Source organism: Piliocolobus tephrosceles, chromosome 1 (genome assembly GCF_002776525.5).
Source record: "Piliocolobus tephrosceles isolate RC106 chromosome 1, ASM277652v3, whole genome shotgun sequence".
Classification (NCBI taxonomy): Eukaryota; Metazoa; Chordata; class Mammalia; order Primates; family Cercopithecidae; genus Piliocolobus; species Piliocolobus tephrosceles.
In genome coordinates, this window is record NC_045434.1 from 13590896 (window position 1) to 13608532 (window position 17637).

General features: G+C 46.5%; 1 long non-coding RNA gene across 3 annotated transcripts in view; it reads left to right on the forward strand.

Moving 5' to 3' along the window:
• The first annotated feature begins 10850 nt into the window (after positions 1–10850).
• The window catches only part of LOC111545252, a 34384-nt gene continuing 27597 nt past the window's right edge, over positions 10851–17637 (forward strand). For all 3 annotated transcript variants that reach the window (XR_002732382.1, XR_002732383.1, XR_002732384.1), the window contains exons 1-2: positions 10851–10957; positions 12196–12271. This is a non-coding gene — a long non-coding RNA (uncharacterized LOC111545252). The remainder of the gene's footprint in view (positions 10958–12195; positions 12272–17637) is intronic.

The following is a 17637-nucleotide window of genomic DNA, read 5'->3' on the forward strand; positions in this document are numbered from 1 at the left end:
ACACACACACACACACACACACATTCTTTTTCAGGTTCCTGGTCTCATTTCTGAGTAGATTCACGTGACCTTGCTCCATTTTCTCATGCATATATTTTTTCCATGGCAGATCCGCTTTTCATACGAACCTGGTGTCTGCAGCATTTAGAGCATTTAGAGGCTTTGGTTGACAAAGTGCTCTAAAATTTACACTTTAGAAATCTGTTCTCTTCCAAACAGATCCAGCAGCTCTACCCCCATCCACCCCTGAGAAAGTTTCAGCTCCTTTTTGCTTTGTTTTCTAAACCTATTTATTCCTGTAGTTCATTCACTTGCTCATTTGTTCATCTGCCCAATTCTTATTACATTGGTGTGAAAGTAATCGCGGTTTTCACCATTACTTTTAGTGGCAAAAACCGCAATTACTTTTGCACAACCTAATAAACATCTACTGTGTGCTGTGCTCTTATGTTACCTGCTTGTGACGCTGCTATGCACCCATTCCTCCCCCAATACACACACACACACACACACACACACACACACAGGTTCTTTTTCAGGTTCCAGGTCTCATTTCTGAGTAGATTCATGTGACCTTGCTCCATTTTCTCATGCATGTATTTTTTCCATGGCAGATATGCTTTTCACATGAACCTGGTGTCTGCAGCATTTAGAGGCTTTGGTTTACAAAGTGCTCCCTGTTCTAAGGTCCTCTGATGCCCTTGCTGTCTAGATCAGGGAAGGGATGAGGGGGAAGCCAGTATACCCCACACCGAGAAAACTAGGCCTATGTGTACTCTGGGCCCGCTCCTTTCTCCGCCTGCCTGAAACCACACTAGCAGTCAGCACGTCAGAACCTGCGAGGTCAGGATGGATTCCTGCTTTTGAAGAGCTGCCTGGGCAAAGAATGTCAGAGTCACATTACTCTACAGACCAAATGGCAATTCACAGCCACAAAGGGAGTGGCCCTCTCCACCAATCCTCACCCTGTGGCTGTCGGGCCAGACCCCTAGGGTGTCCAGGGCTGCCCCTGTTGAAACAGTGGGGCTGACAAAAGCAATTTGAAGGGAAACAAAAATACTGCAGGATCAGGTTACAAATGTTTGCCTAGACTTGGAATCCTTATTCTAGAAAGTTCTATGCTAACCCATGGGGGCAGGTGTTGCTACCTTTGATGAGTAGAGAAAAACAACTGTAGCGGAAGCAGGGTGAGGGGGAGCAGAGCCAGGAGAAATCCTGGCTCAGCAGCCCGGGATGGGTCCCACCAATACAGTAGCCAGGGAGGAGGGCGCATGCTCTCCAGGATCCGATTTCAGGCCAGCTGGAGCTAGGATGTGTTCTTCGCCACAGGAAGAATTTTCCCTCAGACAGAACTGCTAACCCGGCAGGATGGAAGGAGGACTGTACCGCCAGTGGTGGTGACTGCACGTCCCAGAAGCCTTTCCCCCTTCCTTCCCTGGGCAGCATGTATTTTTGTGTTGCCAATTTACCCACCTCCCACAATAGCCTTCATTTTTTTAAAATGTGGGAATTTTTCTGAGCCTGTGAACTATGTTGCAAAACTATGAGCACTTTTCCACAGCTACCCTATGTCATCTGTCTCTTTGACATAAAGAGGAAAGGAGGAGGGTGGAGAGGGAAAAGGAGGGAGAGCGGGAAAGCAGCAGAAACGCGAGAGAAACATTTTGCTGACGTCAAAGAAGACCACACTCTACAGGATAGCATTACTTGTATCTCAACAACCCACTCCCTCTAATTTACTAGAAACCAAACGGACTGTTTAGAAGCCCTCAGCCTGGCAGTCTGGGTTGGGTTTTGCTGGGGGGTGGGTTGGGGTGGGGGTTGTTTTGTTTTTTTGCTATTTTCCTTTGACCAAAACGGCCATTAATTGTTGGGAGTTTGAAAACTACCTGATTCCATGAAACAGAGGGGATTTCCATGAGTAATAATTCAGACCGTGCTTGTGTAGGACGCTGTGGCTCGAGAAAATTGATCCAGCTGCTTGCAAAGCTCATGGAAAAGGGCCCCGGGGCGAGGACGGCGGCGTCTGCAGCTGGGGCCGCTGCGGCCGCTGCGGCCGCTGCTGGCGTTGTCACGTGGTCCCGCCGGCGTCCGCCCCGCTGGTCCGGGCTCGCCCCCGCGCCCTGCGCGCCCTCTGCGTCCCACTCCAAGCTCCAGGCGCCCTCCGTTCCCGCGCTGCGCGAACCCCTGCTTCTTCGAAAGGTCGTCGCCTTGCATCCCTGGCTGATTTCGCAGGCTGAAGGCGATTCTTCACACAAGTAGCAAACTCTTTTTGGGAAATACAGGATTCTGAGTCTGGTTGGGGGCGGCCCTAAGCTGCCTCTCGAATGTTACCTTTTGGTTCGCTGGCGTGTTTGTGCTTCCAGAAGCATCCCGCGGTTCTGTTGTCCAGACACACCAGGACCTATTTGCTAATACAATCAAATCTAGCAACAGTCACCTGTAACCCAAGGTTACAGAAATACCGATTCCACTACCCAGATGGTAGAGTTTAATGTGTTTGCTGGCTAAGGCCGCACAAGTTAATTTTTATCCTAGTAAAAAATAATAAACACTGCATTAGCAACTAAATGTTTATCAATTTGCAGTTCATTTCCAGCCAGATCATTTCGCTCCTGCATGTTTTTACTGCTAGCTGATGCACTGGAGTGCTTTTCCCCAAACCATATGTGGCTATTTAAGTCTTAGCCTCTGTAGCATTTATACGGTGCTTTTCACTTTAATTGGATAATATTATTTGGCTACTTCAGCCATGGTCTTCAAACATTGCATTTTAATGATAAAGAAACTGCAGTAAAGAAAGATTAAATGAGTTGCTGGGGAATCATCCTGCACTTCAGGGGTGAGGCTAAACAAGGAGCCACAAGTTGATATGCAGCACAGACCTGTATGGGCTGGACCACGTGGCTGAGCAGGGCTGAGTTTGTTGTGTTTCTTTTCCTCATCTTATGGGAAGATAATATTAGAGGAAGTGGCAGAGAAGAACTATCTAATGGAGTTAGCAACCCTGAATGGGAAAAAGACGCGTGGATGCACATAAGCAATGGTAGCCTGTTGAGAGTGTGATGGAAACTCAAGTACCTTCAGCTGCCCTACAGCTAAGCCCTTCTGCAAATGCTTTGGCTATTTTTGTTATCTTAGCGGCATTAGAGCCACCACTGGGTAGTGTCATCCACTGTTTATTACTAGACTTTCATAGCCAGAAACAGTGATTTGGCTAAGACAAAATGAAGCGATGGCTGTCCTGGGATGGTGCAGATGATAAACCCTCCCCGTCTCCCGGTATAAGTAGAAACCTTGATATTGCCGCTTGGTTTAGGGCAGATCTAAAGCTGCTACTTTGGGGAAGATGAGAGTAGAAGAGTCTTCAGGGCAGAAGGCAGAATAAGTCAGATCTATGTTCCAACTTTATTATCTCTGTGGGAAAATAACTCTTTCTTGAAGTCTAAGTTTCTCTCCCTTGAAAAAGTGAGGGGATAGTAGGATGTCCCTCTCAGGGCAGGTGTCCACATCAGGGACATATATACTCAGGGCCTGGCATGGTGCCTGGCATCTGATAGACACTGAAGAAGCACTGTTGCCAGGAAGAGTAGGCTTGGTGGATGCGGGCAGGTGATGGGTTGAAGATACCATGTATGCAAGCCCAAATATGAGGCAATGCCCCATTTCCCAATGGGTAGGTTACACACATTTTGTGTCCTTTTTTTTTTGCCATCTTGAATATATGTGTGTGTGTGTGTGTGTGTATGTATATATATATATATATATATATATATATATTTTTTTTTTTTTTCCTTCAGACGGCTTCTTGCTCTGTCACCCAGGCTGGAGTGCAGTGGTGCGATCTCGGCTCCCTGCAACCTCCACCTTTCTGGTTCAAGCAATTCTCCCTGCCTCAGCCTCCTGAGTAACTGGGATTACATCATGCCTGGCTAATTTTTCTATTTTTTAGTTGAGACAGAGTTTTGCTATGTTGGCCAGGCTGGTCTTGAACTCCTGACCTCAGGTGATCTCCCTGCCTTGGCCTCCCAAAGTGCTGGGATTACAGGTGTGAGCCAACATGCCCGGCTTGAATTTTTTTTTTTTTTTCTTTGAGATGGAGTCTTGCTCTGTTGCCCAGGCTGGAGTGCAGTGGTGTGATCTCGGCTCAGTGGAATCTCTGCCTCGCAGGTTCAAGCAATTCTCCTGCCTCAGCCTCCCGAGTAACTGGAATTACAGGCGTGTGGCACCATGCCTGGCTAATTTTTGTATTTTTAGTAGAGACAAAGTTTCACATGTTGGCCAGGCTAGTCTTGAACTCCTGACCTCGTGATCCGCCCACCTCAGCTTCCCTAAGTGCTGGGATTACAGATGTGAGCCACCATGCCTGGTGGCTTGAATATATACTTTTAATGATGCAAGTGAAATAGTCACTTTTCTAGTTAAGAATTTAGTTTATTGACTTAGTTACTTGTTTGTTTATTTATTTATTTGTTTGAGACAGAGTCTTGCTCTGTCACTGAAGCTGGAGTGCAGTGGTGTGATCTTAGCTCGTTGCAACCTCCATTTCTGGGTTCAAACGATTCTCCTGTCTCAGCCTCCGGAGCAGCTGGGACTACAGGCACGTGCCACCATGCCTGACTAATTTTTGTATTTTTAGTAGAGACAGGTCACCATGTTGGCCAGGCTGGTCTGGAACTCCTGACCTCAAGTGGTTCGCCTTGTGTGGGCCTCCCAAAGTGCTGGGATTACAGGAGTGAGCCACCACGACTGGCCAGTTATATTTAGAATCACATGCATGAATATTCTTATTTAGGAATCTTGCCTTTTTCCTTTTTGTTACTCATTATTCAGACTCTTTGTTATCAACTGTCTTTGTCATCACTTGTGCTCCCCATCTTTTTTTTTTTTTTTTTGAGACAGAGTTTCGCTCTGTTGCGCAGGCTGGAGTGCAGTGGCACAACCTCGGCTCACTACAACTTCTGCCTCCCAGGTTCAAGTGATTCTCCTGCCTCAGCCTCCCAAGTAGCTGGGATTACTGGGCGCCACCACACCCAGCTTATTTTTGTATTTTTAGTGGAGACAGGGTTTCACCATGTTGGCCAGTCTGGGTCTTCAGCTCCTGATCTCAGGCGATCTGCCTGCCACGGTCTCTTAAAGTGCTGGAATTACAGGTGTGAGCCACCATTCCCGGCCTTGTGTCCCTTTTTGAATGATCTGACTCAGTCTTCCAGAACACTTCATCTTGCTTCTGTCCAACTGCCTTTGAGATTTAGGACTTTTTAAGGCTGTATGCTATGCTCACTGGAAATGTTATCTCAAGTCTTCATAGCCATGTGCTATTTGCCATCTCCACAAAACTGACTTCTCTTATTGCTTTTAAAAGGGGTCTTCATGGGGCTATGCAAGGAAATGTTCATGCATTTTAGAGATGCATACTAAAGTAGGAAGGAGTGAAATGGCATGAGGCCTGCAATGCTCTTTAAAAGATTTCGGCAAAGAGAAAAAAAAGTAAAACACAATAAATGAAGCAAATGTCAAAAAATCTGGGTATTGTGCACATGTACCCTAGAACTTAAAGTATAATAATAATAATAAAAAAAGATAAAAAACAAAAAAACAAACAAAAAGAACATTCAAAGATATTGCCTGTAGTCTACCCTTTCTTAAAAAGAAAAAAAATCTGAGTAATTGTTAATCTCCATAATTATATGGAGAGTCACTGTGCTATATGCTCCTTTTGTCATAATAAAATTTTAAAATATAAAAATAAAAATTGTCACAATAAAATTTAAAATGGGCCTGGCCTGGTGACTCATGCCTGTAATCCCAGCACTTTGGGAGGCAGAGGCAGTTGGATCACTTGAGGTCAGGAGTTCGAGACCATCCTGGCCAACATGGTGAAACCCTATCTCTACTGAAAATACAAACATTAGCCACTTGTGGTGGTGGGTGCATGTAATCCCAGCTACTCGGGAGGCTGAGGCAGGAGAATTGCTTGAAACCAGGAGATGATGGAGGTTGCAGTGAGCTGAGGTTGTGCCACTGCACTCCAGCCTAGATGACAAAGCAAGATCCTGTCTCAAAAAAGAAAAAAAAAAAGTTTAAAATGAACTTTAAAAGTCTGGCTTACAGGCTGGGTGTAGTGGCTCACACCTATAATCCCATCTCTTTGCGAGGCTGAAGTGGGCAGATTGCTTGAGTACAGGAGTTCGAGACCAGCCTGGGCAACATGGTGAGACCCTGTCTCTTAAAAAAAAAAAAAAAAAAAAGGACTTGCTTACAGTATCTCTCATACTTGTAATTGTAATTGGAGGTCATACCTTCAAGAATAACTACAAAAGCTTTTATTTTTCTTTGTATTAAAAAACCAAATCAACAAAAACTATTCTTCCAGACCTCTATAAGCATTCCAATCTAAAATTGATGAGATTCCCTTCAGAATATTTTGTTGTTCCAAATAAAGAAATTCTGTAATATAAAGAGCTTTTTACAGACACAAGTATAAGGTGATGCCTTATACTTGCCTATTCATCCTATTTTTCTCTATGCTTTGCTGATCTGAGTAGACAGGGTTGGTAATGACCCCAAATGGAACACTTCTCTAAGTGATGGGAAGATCTCGTGCAGTGTCCTTCATCAGAAGTACCCATTACCTAGTGCCCTTGTTGGCACTGGAGCTGGAAGGCTCAGGATAGCAGGAAACAGGCAGCCCACAGTTCTGGAAGCAGGTCTGGTGGCAAAGGCCTGGGTATGGAGTGTCAGTGGTGGCAGAAGAGGGGAGAGTCACCGTTTTCTTCATTAGTTAATGCCTCTCCCCTGGAGGGAGGGCAAGACCCATGGTCTACACAGCCAAAGCGAGAGGGTGGTTGAGAAATTCTCCAGCATACTCAGGCAAAGTCAGGCAAGCATATTTAGGCCTAGGAGTCCTGGTTACCACAGCCTAAAGTGATAGGAACAGAAAGTGAAAGGAACAGAAAACCAGTCCATATTTGTTTTATGTGAATTTTGTAGCAATTGCTTTTCCAAAGGAGGAAAGAAAAAGTTATTCTTTTTAAAACACGGTTTTTCCTATGGACATGATAGGCCATTTACCGACGAGTTATTATCATAAAAAATACCTACTGAGCCTGTGTGGGAAGCCTGGAATTCTTTTACTTTATTGTATTTTCCTCTAAGGATATATTGCATTATTCCACAACAGGCTGGTCACAATCTTTGAGAGATTTACTTCTGAGACTTTTTGGTGTGGCTTCCTTCACGCTTCACATTTCATAAGAGAGACAATTTTGACTACTTTGAGAGAACCCTCCCTCAAACATAAACATCACAGCATCCTGACTTTAGAGTGTCTATCTCAACATTTCAGTGCTAGAAGGTTTTTTGGAATGCAGACAAATAAGATAAACAAAATCCCAGTGTGCTTAAACTGAGAGCAGGTTCTTTTTTGGAAGATGTGTGTGTGTATGTGTGTGTGTGTGTGTGTCTGTGTTTTGATGAGCTAAGTGTGGATTATAACCCAAAAAGAAGGAAAAGTGTGAGATTAGATAAGCGTCTGCTAGATTCATTATTGCCATGTGCATTCTGTGAAATGGGCTTAGAGGTCACTGGTTGTAGCTGCAGGATAAAGTTCACTTGTTTATTCTCAGTCTGATTGGGCCACCATTGAAAACAGAATGTGAACTACTGTCCAGAAGCCCTCTGTGAACTTCAGGTCTGCCTTAGGAGGGATGCTTCCAGCGAGGGAGCGCGTGATGAAGTGATGAAGTCTGCAGGCATTGCTTGGGCAACGCCAAGTGGCCACTGGCCAGGGTAGAAGTTAAACCAGGAGATGGCTGTCAAATGCAGTTGTTAGGTTTGGCACATCTTTCTCAAGCTGCTGAGCTGAGCAGGAAAGAGAGACGTTTGTTTGTGGATTTATCTCATCTATAAGACACTCTGATAGATGAACTCTATATCAGTTCTATGTAGAACTCTGTATCAGTTCTATAAGGCACTCTTTAATCTGAATCTTTCTATTTGCTCAAGAGAAAAGCAAGTCTGACTTGCATCCCATTGAAGATTTAGATTGGACAGTTTACATCTTTCACCTGCGCCCCTGTAGCGTCCTCTACTGATGCTGTCCTACATTGATTTTTCCAGCAACCTGGGGAGTAACCTCATAGATGGTTTGGGATGTCTTTTGGCTATGCTTAAAAATTTCCAACAGATTTGCTGCACATCTTAGGATAAATATGTTTCCTGTGAATTGTGATGATTTCTTACACTACATTTGCAAGCATGTGTATGCATCTGCAGGAAACATAGCCTGGCTCTGTGAAGGAATACTGCTGTGACCGCAAAACTGTTTCTGTGGAATTTTCTCTGGTGTGGTCATCCTGCCTTCAGGTCAGTGAATAGATGGTGTTTGAACAGTGTCTGGCACAGATACTTTAACCTTAAAGCTTAATGTATAACTGGTATTTTTTCCCCTTCTGTGTCAGCAATTGGCAACGGGACACTGTAAATAAGGATTCTGGTTTGTAAATGGACGTCTGTTCCTCCAGGGGAGGGGAAGGCTGGAGTAAGCAGTTTTGAAATTCATGCTGCAAGTGATAAGATAATTTGAGTAACCTGTAAGACCTGTGGATTCACAGGTTTCAAAAACAGGAAAGTCTCCTGTTTGAAAACCCTCTAAAGCAACATGTGGGCTTAGAAAAGAAGCCGGCTTGTGGTTTGGTGATTGTACTTCCTTATTGATATAATGGCCGCTGATGCAAGGCCTCCTGGGATTGCAGCGTGGTGACCGCAGGCCTGACGGTTACCCTGACTGGGTTCTGAAACAGCCCGGGGCTTTCAGCACAGATGAGAAGTCTAAAAATTTCCCTTTTCATTTCCTCTATTGTGTGACTTTGTCATTTTTTAAAAAACTGGTCACAGAAAAGGGAATTTTGCTCATGCTTTTAAGGAGTTTATCTCGACTGAGTAGCTTCCCCGCCACTCCTCTAAAATCCCTCCCCAAAAACCCCAAGTTAAAAAAAAAAGATCTATTCTTGTAGATTTTTTTTTGTGTGGGTCTATGTTTCATTCATCTGCTTTTAGGCTGGATTTATAACAAGCAGATCTTTTAAAATGGTATGATTTTAAAATAAAATTAAAAAAACACGCTGAGATCTTTCCATAACTTTGGCTTCTGGGAGTTGAAAGTGCAGGTACGTGCTACATCTTCTGGAAACCTAACCCTCGCACGCCAAGTGGGAGGCTCTTTTGGTCAAATACTCCCAGGACTTATGCTAGAGTTCTCAAATAAGTGAAAGCAGATGCCATGCCTGTGCGACACAGCTAACTGACCGCAGCCCAGAAAGTTCGGTTGGCTAGCTGTGTGGGGGCTGTCTGAAGCCCTGAAAACATTCTGCATCAGAACTCAGCTTTATAAAGGGGTTCCTGCTCTCCTGTCTGCCCTGGAGATAGTCATGCATGACAGCTTGTGGGCTGATCATGCATTTAGGCAGCTGCTTTTCCTCCCTCCCTCCAGGAGGAAAATAGAGCAAAAAGGTAGAACTTACTTCCACACCCAAGTTTCTCCTGAAAGCACCGTGCCTGTTTTGTTTGCTACACATCTTAGGTATGTATGTTTGCATCTACATAGGCCCAGAGCTCAGGTACGCACAGTGCTCAGGTACACGCAGTGCACACACTTGCTAGCCACATAGACTCTCAGTGCACACACAGTGCTCGTGCACACATGGTAGTGCATGACGAATCCACATAGTATCCATGCACACACACAGTACCCACACACACGTGGTACATACACATGGCACCCCTGCACATACACAGTAGACATGCATAACCCAGAAAGTGGTTCTTGTTCTCTCTGTAACCTTAAGACTTTGGCAGTTTTTGTTAACTGCCACACTTAGCAGGATTACATTTCCTTGCGGCCTCAATGACGTGATAGGGCAGATTTATTGGGCTTACAGAAAAAAAGAGAGAGGAGAGAGAGTAAGCAAGCGAGTAGTAAACTCTGCTGTGCAGCCAACCTGGGCCTTGGTTTTAAGGTGCAGATCGTCAGGGCCAGGGGAGAAGATTTGGCAACATGGGGTCGTTTGGTGAGAGTCAGCAGGTTTCACTGGTAATCTGCTAGAGCACTAAAATACATACTTCCAAAGGTTACCTTCTTTCAGTTCACTGAAAAATAAAAGGAGCCCCAAGGCTGGACCAGATAACATACATAAATAACACATGCATTCCTACATGTGTTATTTATGTATGGGCACATGTTTATAGCATGCATGCATGTGTGCTATGTGTATATACCATGCACTTGTACACATATCCTGTGTGTGCAGCGCACCAGATGCCACAGATATGGTAGTGGCAGGGTCAGTGACAGAGAGTTGGGGGGATGCAGGTGTGAGGCAGGCCTGCTTGGGAACAGGTAAATCACTTAAGGACACAGTGCTTCTCATCTGCTTTGCTGCTCTTTTCCTCTTAAGCAGCATGCGCTGAGATTGCAGAAACCTGAAAGATAGGCAAAGTGTGTATCCCACCTCCCCTTCCTGCCTGACTCTTAAGTAAGTTTTCTTTAAGTATCTTTTTTCTTCAGCCTCAGGAAAAAGAGGACCTTAGAACTGAAGGAGCAAGGATTCAACATCACACTGTTTTTGTTAGCTGCCTATGTGTGTTTGTTTGCTGTGTATCCAAAAGACAGAGGAGATGAACAAGGAAAAGAAAAGAAACAAGGAATCAGATTGGAAAGACAGTATGAGTTTGTGCTTATGAAATAAAACTTCTGTCCCTCTACACAGGACCCGGAGTCTGTCCCAATTTCCTGTCTCTAACCTCACTGTAAGTGCTGACCCACTTCTGGCTATTTTTATTTGTTTCTTTGAAAATGCTCACTGGGATTGGAGTTGACTTGCCGACTCTGTTCTGTATCCTTCCCACCACCTGATCCCAGAGGGCAGAGCTTCCCACCTCATGCCAGTGATTACGGGTGAGCACAGAGCCAAAGGATGGCAGGGTTTTGTTGGTGGTGTGACAAACGGTGACCCCTTTCCTTGCAATCAGAGACACAGGGACAAGCAGCTTGCACCTGCACGTGGAGCTTTGCACATGGTCTTTTGCCTGATTTTCCTGAGGCAGGCCCCCTCCACGAAAGATGGGCACCTTCCCATGTTCCGGAATTCTTGGGGGTGCGCTGACTCCAGGCTCTTGCCCTAGCTTTGCGCCCCGGGCAGTGAGCGTGTGTAGTTACTTATCTGGGATTGCAACCTGAGTCAACAGTGAAACCAGGAAGTGAACTCAGGGTCCGGCATTGTATGGAAAGTTGGGTGTATTTACTTTTCTCTTAAAGCAAACTTTGATTGACTCTTTAATAAGTTACCATGGAGGATATAGTTCTGGTGAGATTTGACTTGGCATCCAAATCTAAGTCACATATTGATAATGGAGGAGAGGAACAGGGAGTCTTTTACGTTTTTCCAGTTTTATCATTAACCCCAAGTTCAGAAATCTGTTTGCTTTTAAAATTATCAGTTTCCTCGTTTAGGAAGGTGACAGTTCTCTACTGATGATGAGGTTGTTTTAGACGGAGTCTCGTTCTGTCACCCAGTCTGGAGTGTAATGGCACGATCTTGGCTCACTGCAACCTCTGCCTCCCGGGTTCAAGCGATTCTCCTGCCTCAGCCTCCCAAGTAGCTGGGATTACAGGCATCCACCACCATACCTGGCTAATTTTTTGTATTTTTAGTAGAGACGGGGTTTTGCCATGTTGGCCAGGCTGGCCTTGAACTCCTGACCTCAGGTGATCCGCCCACCTTGGCCTCCCAAAGTATTGGGATTACAGACGTAAGCCACCGCGTCTTGCCTGATGAGGTACTTCGATGTCCTTTGTGGAAAGGCCTTATCAACCAGCTGGCAACATCTGGGGCTATGTGAGGAATTAGAGTGACCTTGACTTCAGACAGGCCCGATATGGGTCTCGACTCTGTCACTTACGGTGTCACCTGAGGAATCCTTTCCCTTCTTTGGCCTCAATGTCCTCCTCTGGGAAATGAGAGTAAAAGGTCTCTCCCTTGTAAGGTTGTTAGAGGGCTTGGCAAGGAGATGGATGTGAAGGGCTGGCAGGGGGTGTGGAACGTAGCATGTGCTTGGTGGGGCAAGCTATCAGAGTTATTTATGACTCAAATCATTTTAATTGTGGGCCATAAAATTTCTGTTTTCTCTTTCCAGAGATTTCTCCAGGATGTTACCTGTATGAGGTACACAGTGTGAGGACACGCTCCGTGCTTTTCCTACTTGGGTCCACGTGAGTGTCTGGAGCTGCCCTTAAAGGAAGGGAATAGAAGAATGATTCTGCCTCCCTGCTGAGAGGGACGTGGGTCCTGCGGGTGGTCGGGCTGAAGCTTCCTCTCCTTTCTGCTGACAGCACTTCCTCATTAAACGCAGGGATCTGCAAAAAGGGAAAACAAAAACACAAGAAGAAAAATGAGGCATCAAAGCCCCTCCTCTTATGCCCATGGGGATCTGGAGGACGTGCTATTTCTTTACTTTCCCAAAGGGCCCAAGAAGAGCTTCCGGGGAGAGGGAGAACACCCTTTTAGGGGATTCCCAACAGGCCTGTCTCCTGAGGGCTCCCGTGGGAGAGGTAGTAACTAGGGTGCAGACCATTTTCTGTGTTATGGGCATCCAAGGAGAGAAGAGAGTGACCCCTTATGACTTGGGAGGCCCATAAAGATGGGGTCCTGGATGAGCAGTAGCAAGGAGGGTACAGGGATGGGTGTGCCTCGGGGGCTGGCAGTGAGGGTGGCATTGTCCCTAGAGAGTTCAAACAATATCAGCGATACAATCTCCTTCTGTTGGGCAGCCAGTCCTTCTGCTCCCTCCTGATGTGTCCTGAGTGAGAGGGGTAGGGAGGAGCTAGTGTGGCCCGAAGACAGAGGAACCCGAGATATTTCTTTCCTCTTCCAAGCAAGAGAGGCTGGAGACAGCAAATGAGTGCTCAGGGATTCTTGGGGGTCAAAAGAGTCACCTGAGAGAAAGGAAGAGGGGAACTGCCACACCTCAATGAGGGGAGCACCGCAGGCTCTGCCTCTCTTCCCCACCCGTCTAGGAGGAGGGTCTGGAGTGGAGTCCATGAGGGGCTGGGCGGGCCTGGGGCCCTCCTTTGGAGGGAATGTGGTAAGCAGACCATACAGGCAAGCAGACAGTCCTTGGAGGTTGAGGGTGAGACAAAGAACTGTAGTATCCTCTGTGTCTAAAGACACCTTTGCCTCCTGTCCTGACGCACAGATGGGCACTTCTCCTGCCCTGCCGTGCTTCTGCCATTTCTGGTGGAAATAGCTCGAAAGACTCCTGCTTATCCACAGAGCGGGGGCATTTACCCATTACAACCCCCTGGCGAAGTGACACGGTTATGCCCATTTCATAGACGAGGAAATGAGGCCCAGAAACGGGCAGGCATCTTCCCCAGCTGGGAAGCGGTGGATCTGGGACTTGTTTGCCCCAGAGGCTGCCACCTGGACACCTCACTGCCCTCAAAGGCTGACGGGGGCCCCCAGCAGCTGTAACCATTTCTTTTGAGTGCTTCTCATTGTGTGGAAGATCATTTTGGGGGTGCACAGAACTCCCAGCTTGCTGTGATTCAGCACAACCCTTGTGTGTCACCAATAGGAGGTGGCCTTGATGGGCATAGTGCCAGCCAGCCAGAGACCCTCAATGAACAGGGGGCGTTTCCAGAGGGCCTGGTGTTTTCTGCATGGCAAGACTCCTACAGAGAGGCCAACCTGGTTTTTGGAGAACAGTTTGCATTTCCGGTGGCCCTGGGGGCACATGTTCCTGTTGGATTCCTGCACTGGAAGGGAGCTTGTGGGGCCGGGCTGCCAGCAGTGCCTGCCTTGTGCCGGGGCTTTTTTGGTATGGAAACTTCAGAGAGGCGTCACCGCCATCTCTTTTTTGCTCAGGATTTGCTCATCTCTCCGCACCTGCTTTTTGGGGCTCAAGCCTGGAAGAAGCCTCAGGACACGGGAAATGTCCGCCTGCTGAGCAGGACCCGGTGTGAGGGAAGAAGCCCTCTTCTGATTCCTCATGGCCCAGCCACCCCTCGCCTGAGCCGAGCCTGGCCACAGGGCCCGCCTGCAGGAAGGGCTGACCCACGGCTTCATTGTGTTCAGGCTGTGCTAAGAGCCCAGGGTGAGGGCCTCTAAGCCCCGGAAGCCTCAGTTGGCCAAAGTGCTAGATGCACGTGGTCTGCCTTCATCCCTGCTTCCCTCAGAGCTTGCATTTTTCCAAATTCAAGAGAGTCTCCACCTTTGAGAAGACCCGCCTGTCCCGGTTATTTATGTGTACCATATCTCCCTTTGTTCCGCAGAGCAGTGCGCATAAAAGGCTTTTGGGGAAGGGGAGAAGTGCCGCTCAGTGACTTGCACAGGAAATTGGAAATTGGATCCCAGGTCTACCCCCACTCCTCTGACTCATGCTTAAACAAACCCAACACATGCCCTGACCTTTGCTCTCTCCCTCTATTGCAGGCCATACCTGCCAGCAGCCCGCTCTCCTGACCATGCTGCGGCTCACAAAAGTCCAGCATTTGGCTAGCTTCCTGGGGGAATGAATCTTTCCGAGCCAAACTAATGCTATGCATGCAGCCTATGCTTTTTTTTTTTGGTCTTCCACAAAGTGAATACTTGCTTTTTTTTGCTCTTTAAATTGTCATCCATTATATTCATCAACACAGAGAGATGGAACATTTGGCAAAATTATTTTAAGTAGCACTCCAACCTGTGATCGTAATTTCAAATCAAGGAATTTGCTGAGCAGCTGTGGGGAAGAACAAAGGGCCTGAGAGTGATTTAGGGCCTGGGGGAGGGGAAGTGGTGGAGTTGAAGGCCCCAGCCGGTAGCAGAAACAGCTGGGGAGGTAGGTTGTGCACAACCGGTCGGGGAGCCGGCCTTCTCAGCCCTGCCATCCCATCCACACGTGCCTCATCAGAGAGTTTTCATCTGCTGAACATACCACATGCAGCACTTCAAAACAGATAAACTAAGCAGAGGATTCAGATTCAGTTTAATACCCTCGCTGAGAACTTCGGCTCAGGAGTTGGACAGGCCTGGCCTTGAATCCTGGCTCTGCCACTCACTGGTCTCAGTTGTATCATCTATAAAATGGGGCTAATGTAGCAATCACTTCATAGGGATTACTGTGAGGCTGAGTGTTTATTTGACCCAGTCACTGGCATAGAACAAGTGTTCAAAATACTATTATTATCACAAATATGCAGAAATGTTCAATGGATACACTCGGTTTTTGCAACCAATTAATTCAATGAGCATCTATTGAGCACCTGTTATATGTTAGGTGCAGGGCTGGGTGCTGTTTGGGTACAAATATGTAAAGCATAGGAATTAATATGCTATTAGATATACTAAAAAGACTTCTATTGACTTAAAAAGTAATAATGACTTCCAATCATATTTAAGTAATTAACAAAAGAGCCTTTCTTTTTTTTATTTCCATTTTTGAGATGGAGTCTTGCTCTGTCTCTCAGGCTGGAGTGTAATGGTGCTATCTCAGCTCACTGCAACCTCTGCCTCCTGGGTTCAAGCAATTCTTGTGCCTCAGCCTCCAGAGTAGTTGGGATTATAGGTGCGCCACCACGCCCAGCAAATTTTTGTGTTTTTAGTAGAAACAGGGCTTCACCATGTTGCCCAGGCTGCTCTTGAACTCCTGACCTCAGGTGATCCACCAGCCTCGGCCTCCCAAAGTGCTGGGATTACAGGCATGAGCCACTGTGCCCAGTCGAAAGAGCCTTTCTTGACAGATGGTCTATTAGAAACAATTTGAAAAGAAAATGTAGAGTTGAAAAAAATAAAAGGGAAGCTGCATTCTTTTTAATTGTTTCTGAACTTGTTGCTTTTCAACACAACTATTATCTAAATTAACTTAATTTCTTAAAATAAGCCCTGCTTCATACCCGGGAAGCTTCAATCAGATAATTTGCAGATAATCAGACCTGTTTACAAATAGTCTGGTTTGTCTGAGTGACTTTCGGTGACACATGCATACTTAGAAAGGGTATCATTTGCCAGGGATTAGCCAGTTCTGCTGAATGACAGTCTTCGGAATTAGAAGTCATCTAGTTCAACCTTTCATCCTTTTAATAGAACTTCTGGTAGATAACAGCTGAGCTTCTGCTCAGACTGCTAGAAATGGAGAACTTACTACTTCAAAACGTAGATACTGCCTGTGTTGAACAGCTCTAAATGTTCAAGATGGAATAATTAATAGTAAACTAATTGAAAAGAATTTGCATAGCACATCTCAAGGACAAAAATCCCTTCTGTTGTTTTTTCCTTTCGTCTTGGTCTCCATCTCTGTCATTTGGTGGTGTTTGGACTGCCTGTCTTCCCCTTTGACTCCGAGCGGCCACCTGCCCTCTGCCCCCTGCCCCTGGGGGAACAACAATGGCTCTGATCACAATTGGGTGGCCAAGCGTATCATGCCGTAGAAGTTTGGAGCCAACACTCAGTTTAAGTTGCTCCTCTCCTTGTTCTCTAGGGTGGCTCCACTAGGTTCTGCTTTCTTGGAAAACAACAGTGAACTTTGTTTAGCCAAAACCCTATTTCCCAAGCTGATATTTGCTCACTGGCCTCCCCTCCTCCAGCTGCTCCCAACTGCTGACCACTTCTTGAGCACACTGCTAGCTGCTTCTGCTGTTCCAGCACTTCCTGGAAGGCAGCCGCAAGCGGCCGAGGCAGATGGAGCCCAAGCCCTGTTGCTTGTGGCCTTGGCTTACTGAGCCTGAATCCACGACCGGATCATTAGAAAAGGAACGGTGTGTGTGCCCACCTTTGAAGCCAGTAGGCCAAAAGAAGGGTGAGCAGGACAGCGCCATAACACCTAGAGTTACCGTGTTTGGTTCACACTTCTGGTTTCCTGCAGAATTGTTAGAATTTTTTAAAAAAGGAAGCAGCAAGTTGAGAGCAACTAAAGTGAAAAGAGAAAAGTGATACAAAGGGAAAGGTTTATTTTTGGAGCTCTTAGCTTCTGAAACTCCTTCTGACTCTTTTATCCTTTTACCTCTCCCATTCTCCTCACTGGGCTCTTTGTCCTCACGGGGACTGTGCGCCTCTGATCTCACTCTAGCTCTGGGTCCCTTAGGCTCTTCTGGCTTTCTGGCTCCTGGAGTGAGCCCTTTCAATGAGGCCCTCCCTCAATTTCCCATCCCTCTTGTTCTTCTGCCATCCAGACTCATCACAGCCCAAATCGGAGACCGGCTGGCTGCATGGCTGGCTACTCAGAGCGGCTGGAGACAGCCATGCCCCAGGGCGACTTGTTCCACAGTGATCTAACTGGTTCACCCAGGGGTCTTGGACCTCACAGACCTCATTGGGAACATCAAATGAGGTTTCTTTGGCAGGAATGATATTTAAAACAATTTGATTCAGTTATGAGCATTTAAGAAACAGGAGATCACCAGAAAATCCAGAGTTTTAGCTCCACAAGCAGAGCTGGGGAGCTGGCGGTACCCCGTCTTTACCCATTCCGGGATGACCACTGGCTAGAGCTGAGAGGCAGCGGCCTCTCTGACATGGGGCACACACTCCATTTTACTACCATCTCTGCAACAACAGAGAGTGTCTTCCTGGACCCCCAAACTGAGAATTAGATGCCTTT